A 14,979-nucleotide genomic window follows, 5' to 3' on the forward strand; every position below is an offset into this window, starting at 1 on the left:
CTTAGCGCATTGAAACAGGGCAAAATCACGCACGTGCCGTGCATGGCACACGTCTTAAACTTGGTCGTGCAGCGATTCCTTGTCAAATACCCTGGGGTCCAGGACATCTTGCGGCAGGCAAGGAAAATCTCGGCCCATTTCAGAAGATCTTACACGGCCATGGCTCGCCTTGCTGACATTCAGCGGCGACACCATCTGCCGGTCAGACGTCTTATTTGCGATTGCCCGACGCGATGGAACTCAACCTTCTATATGCTTGATAGGCTGCTCCAGCAGAAACGTGCAGTTAACGTCTACCTGTATGAACTCTGCGAAAGAAACGGTTCTGGGGAGCTGGGTTTTTTTTCACCGCGCCAGTGGCTGCTCATGCGCGACACATGCAGACTTCTGCGGCCATTTGAGGAGATCACCAAACTGGTCAGTCGCAGCCATGGCGCCATCAGTGACATGGTACCTTATGCCTTCTTTCTGGAGCGTGCATTGCGTCGTGTCATTGATCAGGCTGTGGAGGAGCAGGAGCGGGAAGATGAGGAAGTCGCAATGCTGGATGAATTCCCAGGGGGGGCTACTCTATCTGAGACAAGTCAACAACAGGAGTCTGATGAGGAGTCAGAGGAGGATGGTGCCGGGGCGGATGAGCAGGAGCAAGAAGAGCATGCTTTAAACCTTTCTGGGATCCCTGTTGTGCGAGGATGGGGAGAGGAGAATGAAGAGGACGACATTATCCTGGATGATGAGCAGGAGCCAGGCCACCACACCGCTTCCACTTTAGTGCAAATGGGGGCCTTCATGCTCCAGTGTTTTAATAGGGACCCCCGTATAAAAAGCATGAGGGTCAAGGACCAGTACTGGGTGGCAACGTACTTAGACCCCCGGTACAAACACAAAATGGCGGAAATGTTACCGCCGTCGCAGAGGGCTGTCAGAATGCAGCACTTCCAGGCCTTGCTTCGAGAAATGCTGCATTCTGCTTTTGCGTGCGCTGGCAGAGGAGCAATTCCCACTCCCAGAGAAGGATTTGCGGGTACCAATCCAACAGCGCCTGCAAGAAGAGGCCGGTTTGAAGATGTGTTGGTGACTTCGGATATGAGGTCATTCTTTCAGCCGACCCATCGACAGGTGTCATCCGGATCCAGCATCAGGGAACGCCTAGACCGTCAGGTGTCCGACTACATTGGGTTAACGGCCGATGTGGACGCTCTGAGGAGTGATGAACCCCTAGACTACTGGGTGGGCAGGCTTGACCTCTGGCCAGAGCTTGCCCAATTTGCAATCGAACTGTTGGCTTGCCCCTCATCCAGTGTCCTGTCCGAAAGGACGTTCAGCGCAGCAGGGGGGATTGTGACCGATAAGCGTACTCGCCTAGCTCACCACAGTGTTAACTACCTCACATTTCTAAAAATGAATGAGGCATGGATCTCGGAGGAATTCAACACATGTGATCAGTAGACCATGTATATGTCTATAAACAATTTTTGGAATCAAGCACACAGACCTTCTTAATTCATTTGGCTCACTTCCCTGACCCAAAAAAGCACACCGTACTATATGCCCCTACCCTCCTCTTTGAAGAGGTTGAGCGGTGTCATATTTCTACTGGGGCTGCTTATTATGAGGGGTTCCCACCATCCCTGTGCTGTGCTGACTTCCTCCTGGGTGTTCTTATTATGAGGGGCTCCCACCATCCCTGTGCTGTGCTGACTTCCTCCTGGGGGTTCTTATTATGAGGGGATCACACCATCCCTGTGCTGTGCTGACTTCCTCCTGGGGCTGCTTACGGTGCTGCTGTCAGCGCTGTATGTCACGGAGCTGCTGTCAGCGCTGTATGTCACGGAGCTGCTGTCAGCGCTGTATGTCACGGAGCTGCTGTCAGCGCTGTATGTCACGGAGCTGCTGTCAGCGCTGTATGTCACGGAGCTGCTGTCAGCGCTGTATGTCACGGAGCTGCTGTCAGCGCTGTATGTCACGGTGCTGCTGTCAGCGCTGTATGTCACGGAGCTGCTGTCAGCGCTGTATGTCACGGAGCTGCTGTCAGCGCTGTATGTCACGGTGCTGCTGTCAGCGCTGTATGTCACGGAGCTGCTGTCAGCGCTGTATGTCACGGAGCTGCTGTCAGCGCTGTATGTCACGGAGCTGCTGTCAGCGCTGTATGTCACGGAGCTGCTGTCAGCGCTGTATGTCACGGAGCTGCTGTCAGCGCTGTATGTCACGGTGCTGATGTCAGTGCTCTGTATTACGGTGCTGCTGTCAGTGCTCTGTATCTCCTGCACCCTCTTGTTTGCCTACCCTGGTCCCTGACCTTCCCTCTCCTCCATTGCCTTCATTAGCTCCATAGTCCTGAATTGTCAGAACAATTTCCCAAATAAAAAAAAAATGCTTGTAGTTATCGATCCCAAATTCACCTCATACATGTATTATGCTATTGTCCAGGTGGTGGGACTACGTGCTACCCCCTAATAATTACCCCGTGGCCGCAAATTCGACCTAAAGGTTTGCGAAATTCGCCTCCCATTGAAGTCAATGGAGCCCGCGGCGAACGGTCGTTTTCGCGAACGTTTGTGTCCGTTCGCGTTTCGCGTTCGCGAAACGTCCCGTCGGAAGTTCGTCCATCACTAATTATAGCCAATAAGCTTCTAACTTTAACTTGTTAAATTAAGCTTTGACAATAAAAACTGGAAGCTGATGGTTTCTATGCAGAGCTGCACCAGATTTTGCACGCTACAGTTTTAGTAAAGAACCCCATTGCGACAAAGGTGAACGGTGAACTAACCCTTTAAACAGGGCTATGGACTCCCTGTGTGATTGGCCCGGTACTGTCACATGGAATGAGTCATATGTTTATAATGTCAAAATGTGATCCAACCTACAAGATATCATTTAAAATGGATCGCTTATGAGTGGTTCTGTTTTTTCTTTAATTAATTAATTTTTACCCAGTTCATTCTCTTTTGCTGTCAAGTTCCAGATTTTAACCAAAGTTTCCCTTACTTTTATTGTCTCATAAGATAATTCCAAACTCCTAAGACAAACCACTGATACTTTTTTTAATTCACTATTAGCATAGTAAAGGGCAACTATAAATTCATTCAAGGGAACTATACATTTTTAATAAGGTTATTTGCAAATCATTGCCTTGTATACTCATATTACCTGCTCAGAATTGCAAAGACAGATGGATTTTCTTAATGTCTGGGTCCCATAAATTTTTTTTTTAAAGGTTAAGTGCAGTTATCATAAATTATCTGGATGATTTAGATACACGCCTGCAGAAAAGTCGCATCTAGTGCTGTAGGACATTAAAACACTAAAAGTAACAATGCAAGCTTTTAGAAAACAGCTGGTAAACAGGGATTTGCATAAAACAATTTGTGTCTTTTTATTACTGCTGATAATGGCACCTGATTACACTCAGTTATGTCATTTCGAATTACTACTCCCTCTCATATTCAATTTTCAGGCACCCGACTTGTAATTCACTAGCACCATGCTTGAATGATAATGCTCCATAGAAAAACACAATAGCTATCCTGGATGCAACTTTTCCATTTTATTGTAAAAATAACCTCCATTCAGAAAGCTTGCCTTTAAAGAGACCCTATCAGAGACAATTCATTATAACAGAAATCTGAAGATTATATGTGTTTAATGCAACTGTCCCTGATTTCGAGGGATTGTCCCTGATTTAGAATAAAGTACCTCTGTTCCTCGTTCCTCCTCATTTATCCCTCATTTTGGTCTGATCTATATAGTTGTATATAAAATGCACCACTTATCTTTTAAAAAAAGTGTTTTCCACTGCTAAATCTTTCATCCAATTTCTAAATTGCTGCATTTGAGAATTCCAAAAAACAGTATAAAGGTATAGTAGTGGTAAAAAAGCACCTGTGGGTTCAACCAATAATGATTTTTTTGGTACAATTCTCCTTTGAGGGGGCGTGACAAGGAGTGTGTCCTATTCCTACATACTATTGCTAATATTTGTCCCTCATTCCCATCTCAGAAAGTTGGGAAGCATGCAAAAGTTTCAGAGCTGTCATTCAAATAACTCTATATGGGATTAACCTTACCTTTATTCTTCTCCTGCAGCTACATAACATGTTTTGTAGAGAGGTATTTTTATTCCCCACTCAGAACAGTCTTTGAAGTTTGTTTTGATGTTTTATTAGGAATAATAACTTGGATAGGGAATAGGAAATATGGGATGCCCAACTTGATGGCAACAAAACCAGGGACAACTTCCTCCTTATGTACAACTCCAATTGATTCTTCTCTTGGCAGCTAACAGTCTCTGTTAGAAAAGCAAAAGCCACTTAACCAGTTAACAACTGTGCCATAGCTGAATGAGGGCTACAGTACAGCTCGATAACTCTGGGAGGGCCTACTATGACGTCCTCACAGAATCACAAGCCCCCTGGGGCACGTACCCGGGAATATCCACATAACAGATCATGGTAAATGGTCAATGACATCGGCCATTTACCATGTGATCAATTTGCAGTTGTAAACAAACCGGCGCATTCCTGGCTTAGCTTTCCCCTCTCTGTACCGATCGGTACAGTGTAAGAGGAGAGGGGGAGAAATCCGGTGCAACAGCGCTGTGGGCAAGATCCATAGTGCCCACAGCGCTGCTCTGTGCCCATTACTGCCTCATTCATACTCAGCCATCCCATCCATGCATAGCCATCCCATCCATACTCAGCCATCCCATCCATACGCAGCCATCTCATCCATACTTAGCCATCCCCATCCATGCTCAGCCATCCCATCCATACTCAGCCATCCCATCCATACTCAACCATCACCATCCATAATTGGTCAACCCATCCACGCTCGGCCATCCCACCCATGCACAGCCTTTCCCATCCATGCTCAGTCATCCCCTTCCGTGCTCAACCATCCCCATCCCTTCTCAGCCACCCCCATTCATACTCAGTCATCCCTATCCATGCTCAGCTATCCCCATCCATGCTCAGACATCCTCATCCATGCTCAACCATCCCTATCCATACTCATCCACGGCTCATCTATCCCCATCCACGGCTCATCCGTCCACATTCATGGCTCAGCCATCCCCATCCACAGCTTATCCATCACCATCCATGGCTCATTTATGCCTCATTTATGTCATCCATGCCACATCAGTTCTCATCCATGCCACTACAGTGACCATCAGTACCACTACAGTGCCCAATAGTGCCACTACAGTGCCTCACAATAGTGTAATAGGTAGTCAAATTAGATTTGAAATTTATGCCCTTAGAACACCCAATGGGACTCCCTGCATGTTGAGCCTCTGTATGTGGACAGGCTGTCTAAAAGTCTCACACGTGGTATCGCTATACTCAGGAGGAGTAGCAGAATATATTTTAGGGTGTAATTTTTGCTATGTACATGCTATGTGTTAGAAATACTATATACATTTTCTTTCAAACCTTTCCAAAAACTTGTGGAAAAAAATGACATGTTCAAAAGACTAATGATGCCTCATAGAATATATGTTGGGGTGTCTGCTTTCAAAATGGGGTAATTTTTTGGGGCATTTTAATCGTCCTGGTGTGCCAGCGCCTTCAAAATTGTAAGAGGTAGTCAATAAATTATATATGTAATTTATGTTCCTAAAATGCCTTATGGTACTCCCTGCATGCTGGGCCTCTCGATGTGGCCACGCTGTGGAAAAGTCTCACACATTTGGTATCGCCATACTTGGGAAGAGTAGCAGAATGTATTTTGGGGTGTAATTTGTGGTATGCATATGCTGCAGGTGAGAAATAACCTGTTAATATGACAATTTTATGGAAAAAAAATCTTAATTTTTGCAAAGAATTGTGGGGAAAAAAGTTACAACTTCAAAAAACTCGCCATGCCCCCTACTAAATACCTTGGATTGTCTATTTTCCAAAGAGGGGTCATTTGGAGGGTATTTGTACTTTCATGGCTTGTTAGTGTCTCAAGAAATGAGGCCGTCAGTGCATCAGGTGTGATCAATTTGCAGCGATTGGCACCATAGCTTGTGGACTTTTTTTTTACTTTCACAAAGACCAATTAATATACACTGATTTGGGTTATTTTTTTACCAAAGATATGTAGCAGTATACATTTTGGCAAAAGTTTATGAAGAAAAATTACTAATTTGCAAAATCTTATAACACAAAAAGAAAATATATATTTTTTACAGAATCTTTTTTCATTTATAGCGCAAGAAATACAAAACCCAGCGGTGGTTAAATACCACCAAAAGAAAGCTCTATATGTGTGAAAAAAAGGACAAAAAATTCATATGGTTACAATGTTGCACGACTGAGTAATTGTCATTCAAAATGTGAGAGCACTGAAAGCTGAAAATTGGTCTGGTTAGGAAGGGGGTTTAAGTGCCCAGTAGGTAAGTTGTTAAGGACTAGGAACTCTCAGTCCCTTCAGAAAGTAGCACAAAGTGTTGTGAATTGCATCCTGGAGTATCTCCAACTCCCTGTAGACACTGGTCCCACCTCTACTAAATGCAGAAAATGCCAGCCCACCTGGCTGCTTCTTTAACAGTCTACCCAACTGACTCTTCACCAGTCTACCTAAATGACTCTTCAACAGTCTACCGACTGACTCTTGTGATCTCTCAGGGCAAGATTAAAGAAGATTTAAGCACACCTCTATCCTCCAGAGAGACTTGTGTGTGTGACAGTCTCTCTCCTTGCTGTAATACTCACACTGTCCTCCTTGCTCCTACTGCCTGTCAGCGAAGATTCCTCCTTCTAAGCTGCTTCTATTGTCAGGATCCTCCCAGGCCAACTTCGAGCCCTGACCCGAGGCACAGCACCCCCCCCCCCCAGACTAGGGGATTCTCCTCAAAGGTCACTAACAGTCCCCTCAGCACTCTATCTCCATCTTCCACCCAACTCCCCTGCCAGCATGACTCAATCAAGTATGCAGAACAACCCTCCTAGCCTCCACCCTCCAGTTTCCAGCACGTTCTCCAACTTACCTAAATCAGGGGGAGGCACCAGAGTTGTCTGCATGAGTTATCCAGCCTGACCTAAAGTAAACCAATGACCCAATTAAGACCCACAGGTTTAAGCATGAGTCGAAAACATACATTTTTCTGTACACTAAAGGGTGCAACATTTAAGTTATGTATATTTATGTAACAAATTATTTATGAATAATATATACATTCATGTTAGAATGTTTTTCCAATCTTTCTTCTATGCAGGTACTTCCTTTACCCCTGATGAAGATTATATATTAATCAAAACGTGTTGGGGAACTGTTTCAAAGGCCCTGATAGAGCCAGTGTTTTTGCACCCCGGAAATGCATTGGATATTTTTTGAATTGTCTTCCTGACTTTTATTGGAATAAAGTTGTTTCTGGACCTTTTAGTAGTGGTGTGGCGCTACAATTTTCATTTTTGTTATGAAGCCATCAAGCCAAAGAAACTGTGAAGATCCTCTGGGGTGTAGAAGCAGCCTGTCTAGGAACCATTTTATTTACATCAATACTTTCATATAGCAATCCCAATAACATAACCTTGTGGGTCCAGAACTATTTTTTCCCCTTTCTTCAATGTTGCAGCCTTCAACACTTCAATATAGCCTTCAACACAATAACTCCTCCCAAGAGGAAACTTTAATTGTAATAAAGTCATATCTGGACCTTTTAGCAGTGGTGTGGCACTTCAATTTACGATGGCTAGATGCCATTCTAAAGAAGTGGGTGCCCATAGGCATGCTATATTTCCATGCTGACCACCCTAGGTAGCATCTACATGTAATACTGAGCTGTTTTGCGTGAAAGAACTGAAGTCCAGTGAATGAAAGGGGCAGTCATGCTGAGAGGCTCACAGTGTGCAGTAAAATCAGAGTAAGCAATACAAGTACAGGAGAGGAGCCTATGCAACTGTGCAAGACTGGAAGTAAGGATGGAGCTCAGCTTTCAATCATTTTTGTGTTATACAAATGTGCGCCATCAGATCATTTGTAAGACTGTAACTGTCCCTTTTCACTCTTTTTAATTGCTCAGCCAAGACCATGCAAAATGTTATGCATCGCATAAAATAAAATGAACTCTGCCACTCGCCATAAATTGCAGACAGAATAGGACCGAGGGCGGATTTAATTACCGTAAATCTTTCCAGCTGGCACAGAATTTAGGAGTCGAGGTGAAAAGAGGTCAGAGTTACAGGAAGCTGAGAGTACGGTGTAAAGAAGAGACTGGACTATTGTTTTCAAGTATGTCAACTAATTTCTTATTGATGATTGGAATGGAAAGGAAAACAAAAGCAAGGAAAAATCCTCATGTAGAAGACTGCTAAAGTGGACCTGTCATTGTACAGAAATGGTATACTGCAAAGATTGATTAGGTTTTTATTCAGTCGGATTTTCATGATTCGAATTACAGTAAACAGAGCTGTAAACCTTATCATGGACCTGGATTCAATGGAGTGAAGAATTGCCATCACATAGGGAGAGTCTAGAATTGGTAACTGTGCCTGTACCTACACTGACATTTACATACACTGACCTACCTACACTGACCTACCTACACTGACATTAACATACACTGACCTACCTACACTGACATTAACATACACTGACATTAACATACACTGACCTACCTACACTGACATACCTACACTGACATTTTACCTACACTGACTGACCTACACATACACTGACCTACCTACACTGACATTTACATACACTGACCTACCTACACTGACATTAACATACACTAACCTACCTACACTGACATTAACATACAGTGAATTACCTACACTGACATTAACATACACTGACCTACCTACACTGACATTAACATACACTGACCTACCCACACTGAAATTTACCTACACTGACATTTACATACACTGACCTACCTACACTGACCTGCCTGACCCACATACACTGTCTGACCTACCTCAGCCGTGGTGTGCGGGGTCACAGCAGCCAGGCAGCCAGTCCTCAGAGAAAGAGGAGAAGAGAGCGGCTCGCCCCGAGCGCCAAGCGGGGTTGTGGCGCGGTAGCCGCTTTGTAATTCCCGCCTTCTGGAGCCAACAGCGCCTATGATGGACGTCACACGTCCCGCGGTCCCGGCATTGGACCAGTGGGACATCCATCATAGACATGCAGGCTCCAGAAGGCGGGACCTGTTATGGCATTCGGCCGCACTCGGCCACACTCGGCAGTGCTCGGGATCAGATTGCTCCCAGCGCTCGGGGCTAGCAATGGAGACCCTGCAGTGCTGAGACTCTGGGTTTTAGGGGGTCACATTCGGGGCTACAGCCCCCCTTGCCACCCCCTCCCGACGCCCCTGCCTCAGCGCCTCAAATTCACAATACTCCAACACTCTGCAACCCTGCATCCCTTACTGCCCTCATTCTGGATTCCCATCCCCCCCTCTCTAGACCACATTCTACACTGCCTGCATCCCCCTCTACCCCATTTTCTGCATTTCCTACTACCCCACATTTGCATCCTCTGCTACCCCACATTCTGCACTGCCTGCACCCCCTGCTACCCTCTGCATCCTCCACTGCCTCAAATTCTGCTCCCCCACACTTTGAACCACCACCCACTTCTGCAACCCTCACTACCCCACATTCATCACCACTTTTACACCTCACATGCCTGACGAACGGTCCTGCGTGGCTCCAAAACGTTTCACCTATTCCTTTGTGATGTGATCTCTCTACAATAAAAGTTTTGGATTACAATTGAAGATTCAAGGTATGCTGGCGAATATGTGTATTGACCTATTACACCTCATTTTGCACCTCCTACACCCTCCCCCCCTAAGATAAAATTAATCTACATAAAAAACCCTAACATACTAGATTGGAAGGACTTATGCCGCATACACACGATCAAACAATCCGGTGGAAAAGTCCGGCAAACTCAAGTCCGCCAAACAATCCCCGCGTGTGTAGCCTCCGGCATACTTTTTTGAACCCGAAAGTACGGCGGAGAATGCCGCGTTGCACACCAATCTTCCCGCCGGATTCGCATTTCGGCAGACAATCCGGCCGTGTGTATGCCAGTCCGCGTACTTTTGAAATGAGCGTACTTTTCCCGCCCGGAGAAAAATCCGCCCATTTTGAGCAGGTCTCCAGGTAGGCGGGGCCCGCGAAGGAGACAAAGGCACGGGGCCCCCCCACCCCAAAGCACTTTGTCCCCATGTTGATGAGGACAAGGGCCTCATCCCGACAACCCTGGCCGTTGGTTGTCGGGGTCTGCGGGCGGGGGGATACCGGCCCCCCACCCTATGTGAATGAGTATGGGGTACAATGTACCCCTACCCATTCACCTGTAAAATAAAAGTACAAAAAAACACAACACATGAGATAAAATACTTTATTGCACAGCTCCGGGGGTCTTCCGTCTTCGGGGGTCTTCTCGCCGGACTCCTCCGCTATCTTCTTGTAGCTCTTTTGCTAGCGGAGGAGTCCGGCTTTCTTCCTCGCCGCCGGCCTCTTCTTCCGACTTCGGGGGTCTTGTCCCCCTCTGCGGTTCTTCTGCCGGGCCACCGCGCCTTCTTATAGCTCTTTTACAGGCGGTGGCCCGGTCTTCTGTCGCCGCGTTGGGGTTCCCCTTTAAGTCCATAACAGGCGGCGGGGCCAGCGACGTCTCCTTCGCGGGCCCCGCTTACCTGGAGACGCGCTCGAAATGAGCGGACTTTCCTCCGCGTGTGTGGGCGAGTCCGTTCATTTCAAAAGTAGGGCGGATAGTACGGCGGACTTAGTACGCCGTATTAGTCCGCTGAAAAAGTGCCGTGTGTGGGCAAGTAGCCCGTTCGGAAAGTCCGATGGACAGTCTGGCAGAAGTCCGTCAGACTAAGTACTTCGGACATACCGCTACGTGTGTACGCGGCTTTAGGTGAAACCAATGGGGTAAAAAATATGAAAAAGGTTTATTTATACAAATGTAAAATATTGAAATGTACACATGTACCACAAACATGAAAAACAACAAGCAATCTAATGCTCCTCTTATGCCGCGTACACACAAGCGGTTTTGCCGTCGGAATAAACTCTGAAGGTTTCTCAGATGGTATTCCACTCAAGCTGTCTTGCATACACACGGTCACACCAAAGTCCAACCGTCAAGAATGTGGTGACGTACAACACGTATGACAGGACTAGAAAAAGGAAGTGCAATAGCCAGTGTGCCACCCTTTGGGCTCCTTCTGCTAATCTCGTGTTAGTAGAAGTTTGGTGAGAGACGATTCATGCTTTTCAGCTTTCGTGCTTTTCAATCTGTTACTGCTCTTCAGTTTGTGCTTGTGGGTTTGTATCTACTTTTCAGTGCATGTAGTCAGTTTGTTTCTAATTTTCAGATCGCTCTTCACAGGCCTTGCTGTTCTACAGTGTGCGTTCTGTTAGTTTGTTCTGACCAGCCGACCGTATTGAAGCCATATTGCGGGTATGTACTCATCATAGAGTTTGTGCTGTGTGGGGGCTTGGTGTTGGGGTACTAGCTTTGATCCAAGCCCAGTCCATGAATGGGGGGGAGGAGTTCATGGACCAAGAATTGGTTGCTCCAGCGTGATCAATCTCTCATATGTCTTTGCTTCGTGAGATCCAGGAGAATAATCCTGATGATTTCAGGAACTTTCTCAGAATGATTGACCCCATTTTTTTCACAGTCTGCTTGCTTTGCTGTCCCCTTATATTATAAAGCAGGACACCTTAATGCGGCAATCCATCGCTCCCGAGCAGAGGCTAGTTGCCACGTTGCAGTACTTGGCGAATGGGAGAAGTCTGCAGGACCTCAAGTTCTCTACAGGCATCTCCCCCAGGCTCTGGGGATCATTATTCCAGACACCTGTTCCATCTTTCAGGTCCTGCAGAAGGACTATATTAGGTTAAGTTTTCTCCTTTAATATCACATTCTATGTATTTAATGTTTGCTAATGTATTGTATTTCTTTCATCATTCCCAAATTACCATGATTGTAATACGCTGTGAATGTCCCCTTTGTCCTCATGCATGCTGGAATCTTTTAATGCTCCTTTTTTGGCCTACATACATATTTGCCTTCACTAACCTTCCCAGCATGCTATCCTGAGCCCATATACACCTAGCCTAGTCACTTAACAATGTATTTTGTCAGCTCCATTGTAGTGCTTTACCCTAAACACCCCCTAAAATGCGTACAAATGTTATGTGTGTCCTTAAATTCAGGCAGAGCGCCATAGGCTTTTTTTGGGGTCTCAAACTCAGCACGAACCCCCCCCCCCCGCGCTAAAATTTTTACAACTGGCCATCAGAGGGGGTGAGGAATCTGGTAAGTGGACCTTATATTTTTATCTTGAAATATTCCTTAAAATAAATGTTATACTGATGTTGGCCAAGAATGTTTGTGTCTAATCTGCTTGCAATGTTATGTGCAAAAGTACTAATATTTATTTTTTTGCTTTGACTTCACAGTTTGCTTCAATGCCACAGGAATGGAAGACTGTGGCATCCCATTTTGCCGACTGTTGGGACTTTCCCAACTGTGGAGGGCTATAGATGGGAAGCATGTCCACATCGTGCCACCACCCCATTTGGGGTCTTACTATTATAACTATAAGAGGTTTAATACTATAGTGTTAATGGTGGTGGTGTCGGCAAAGTATGAGTTCCACTATGTGAATGTGGGGAAGAATGGCCGGATGGAGGAGTCTTCGCCCAGACAGAGTTTTACCAACTGGTAGCCTGGCATTGCCACCTGATGCGGACAACGTTGAAGGACTCCCGTTCATCTTTATTGCTGATGAAGCGTTCGGTCTGTACAAGCACCTGATGAGGCCATTCCCCCAGAGAATCCTCACCCCAGGGAGGAGGGTTTTTAACTACCGGCTGGTCAGAGCGAGAAGAATCGTTGAAAATACCTTCGGGATAATGGCCAGCCGGTTCCACCTGTTTCTGACAGCAATCCATATGGCGGACTACAAAATCAACCATATCATCTTATCCTACTGCATATTGCACAATTTTTTAAGGAAAAATGCCCAAAATTATATTGCCTCAGTTGCTGAGGCTGGACTTCATGAGAATCCCCTGACATGCCTGGATACTGGCCATCCTGGCTTGGCACCCCAAAACGCCCATGAAGTTCGGCAGAAATATGTAAATTCTTTTACGGGTAGGGGGGCCATTTCTATGCCAGACAATGTGTAAATATTTTTTAAATAAAATAAAAGATCTGATAAAATCTTGAATTTTCTTCATTGCTTGTGTTTGTTTTTGGCTGTCTCCTAGGTTCTCCTAGTGCACTTGTAGTGCCAAGTGGATTTTTCTTTAGTAAATAAGCCCCTTTTGACTGTAAACACAAAATTGCTTCAAAAACTGGTATTGAGCATTGAAAGAAGAAGCCACAAATTGTTGATTATCAAAATTTTGATGTTTTTTACAATTCGTTTTTTTTGGTATAAACACGCATGTTTATAAACATAACATACAAAACTCTGGAACTTACAAACTTCAACATAGAAAAACTGAAGGCAATATCCGACATTATAGTGTCAAAAATGATGGGGTGATGTCACCCCTGTAAAAGCCAAATTTTGAAGATGCACACAATTTGGGAGTCAAAATGGGTATTTCCCTCCTGATCCCATGCCTAATGTCAACATGTGCTATCTCCCATCATGGGGGGATCAATGGACGTGTTTTCGGGGTGCAACACCTTCCTTTCACCTACTAGAGTTACAAGGAAGGGGTTGCACCCACAAAACACGTACATTGATATCCCCTGATGGCAGATAGCACATGTTGACACACTTGTGCATCTTCAAAATTTGGCTTTTAAAATGTCAAAAAAAAGTTTTTGTAAAGTCCAACAATTGTAAAAATGGTGGCACTTGAAAGAAATTCAGATTCTACCCAACACATCAATCATGTTCTTGATTTGTTGTTCCATAACATTGAGTTTCTTCCTTATGATATCAATTTCACCATTCCACACCATGATGTCGTTGATTAGCCTTTGTGCACTGTCACTTGTGAAATGTTCAGCTTGCTCTTCAACAACCAACACATCATCTAAAAATTTAAGTAAAAACATGTATTATAAATATGCAGGCATACATATATTACCTGAAGCTGGGGTGTCAGACTCTCACCCGTTGTGGTGACAATCTCACCAACTTCTTCCACCTCTCCTTCCTCCAGATCCTTGGGGGGTGTTGTTGTTCTGAGTTCCCCTTCTATCTCAGGTGGAGGGTTCCTGGTGTCCTCTGAGTGGTGTCCTCCGAGTCTTTTCTCCATATGAGACAAAAGGTATACTTAGCACACAGATATTTGAGTCCAGAAATAGGAATATGAAACATTGCTGGGAAGTGGGATACAATTGTCTGTTTGGGCAGAGTTCCAAGCTGAAGACTTTACCTTACCCCAGGTGGAATATTTAACTTTTTCTGTCAATTTTCACACATGGCGACACTCCAAGTATCCATTGGAGCACCTGTGTGGGACACCTTAAAAAATGTGTTCTTGTGTCCCACACTAGTGCTCCTGAGTCCAGATGTGTAAACAGCTGCTGAGTGTCCTCTCCTTACATTACACTGAATCAAGCTTGCATTTCATTCTAGTTACAAACACATCTAGACATCAACGTATTGTGGCAGCACGCAGGTAAAGTCACCTGGTTGTATCCAGGATGGGAAATATGTGTGCCCTAGATTCAGGCTTTATGCAGACTTTTACAATTAGAGGGGAAGAGTTAATGAGCCCAGCTGAAGTAAGTGGGCTCATTAAGACCTCTACAAAAAACCCCAGCATGCTTAGGGAGATGCTCCATCCTGGAACCAGTTTTGTGTTGTATAGACTGGGGAGTGTGATATCTGGTCTGTGCGGTGAGTTAACGCCTGTGTGGCAAACCTCTACAACAGAGACAGGGACTGGTGCAGCACAAGGCTGCACTCAGTGTGTAGTTAGAGGTCAAGCTGACCAGGATTTATTTTCATGTTTTATTTTTGTTTGGCTGTTATATGTATCACTGCATGTAGCA

The sequence above is a fragment of the Lithobates pipiens genome, unplaced genomic scaffold, assembly GCF_037356315.1.
Source record: "Lithobates pipiens isolate NorthernLeopardFrog02 unplaced genomic scaffold, aLitPip1_a1.2 Scaffold_8, whole genome shotgun sequence".
NCBI classification, from domain to species: Eukaryota; Metazoa; Chordata; class Amphibia; order Anura; family Ranidae; genus Lithobates; species Lithobates pipiens.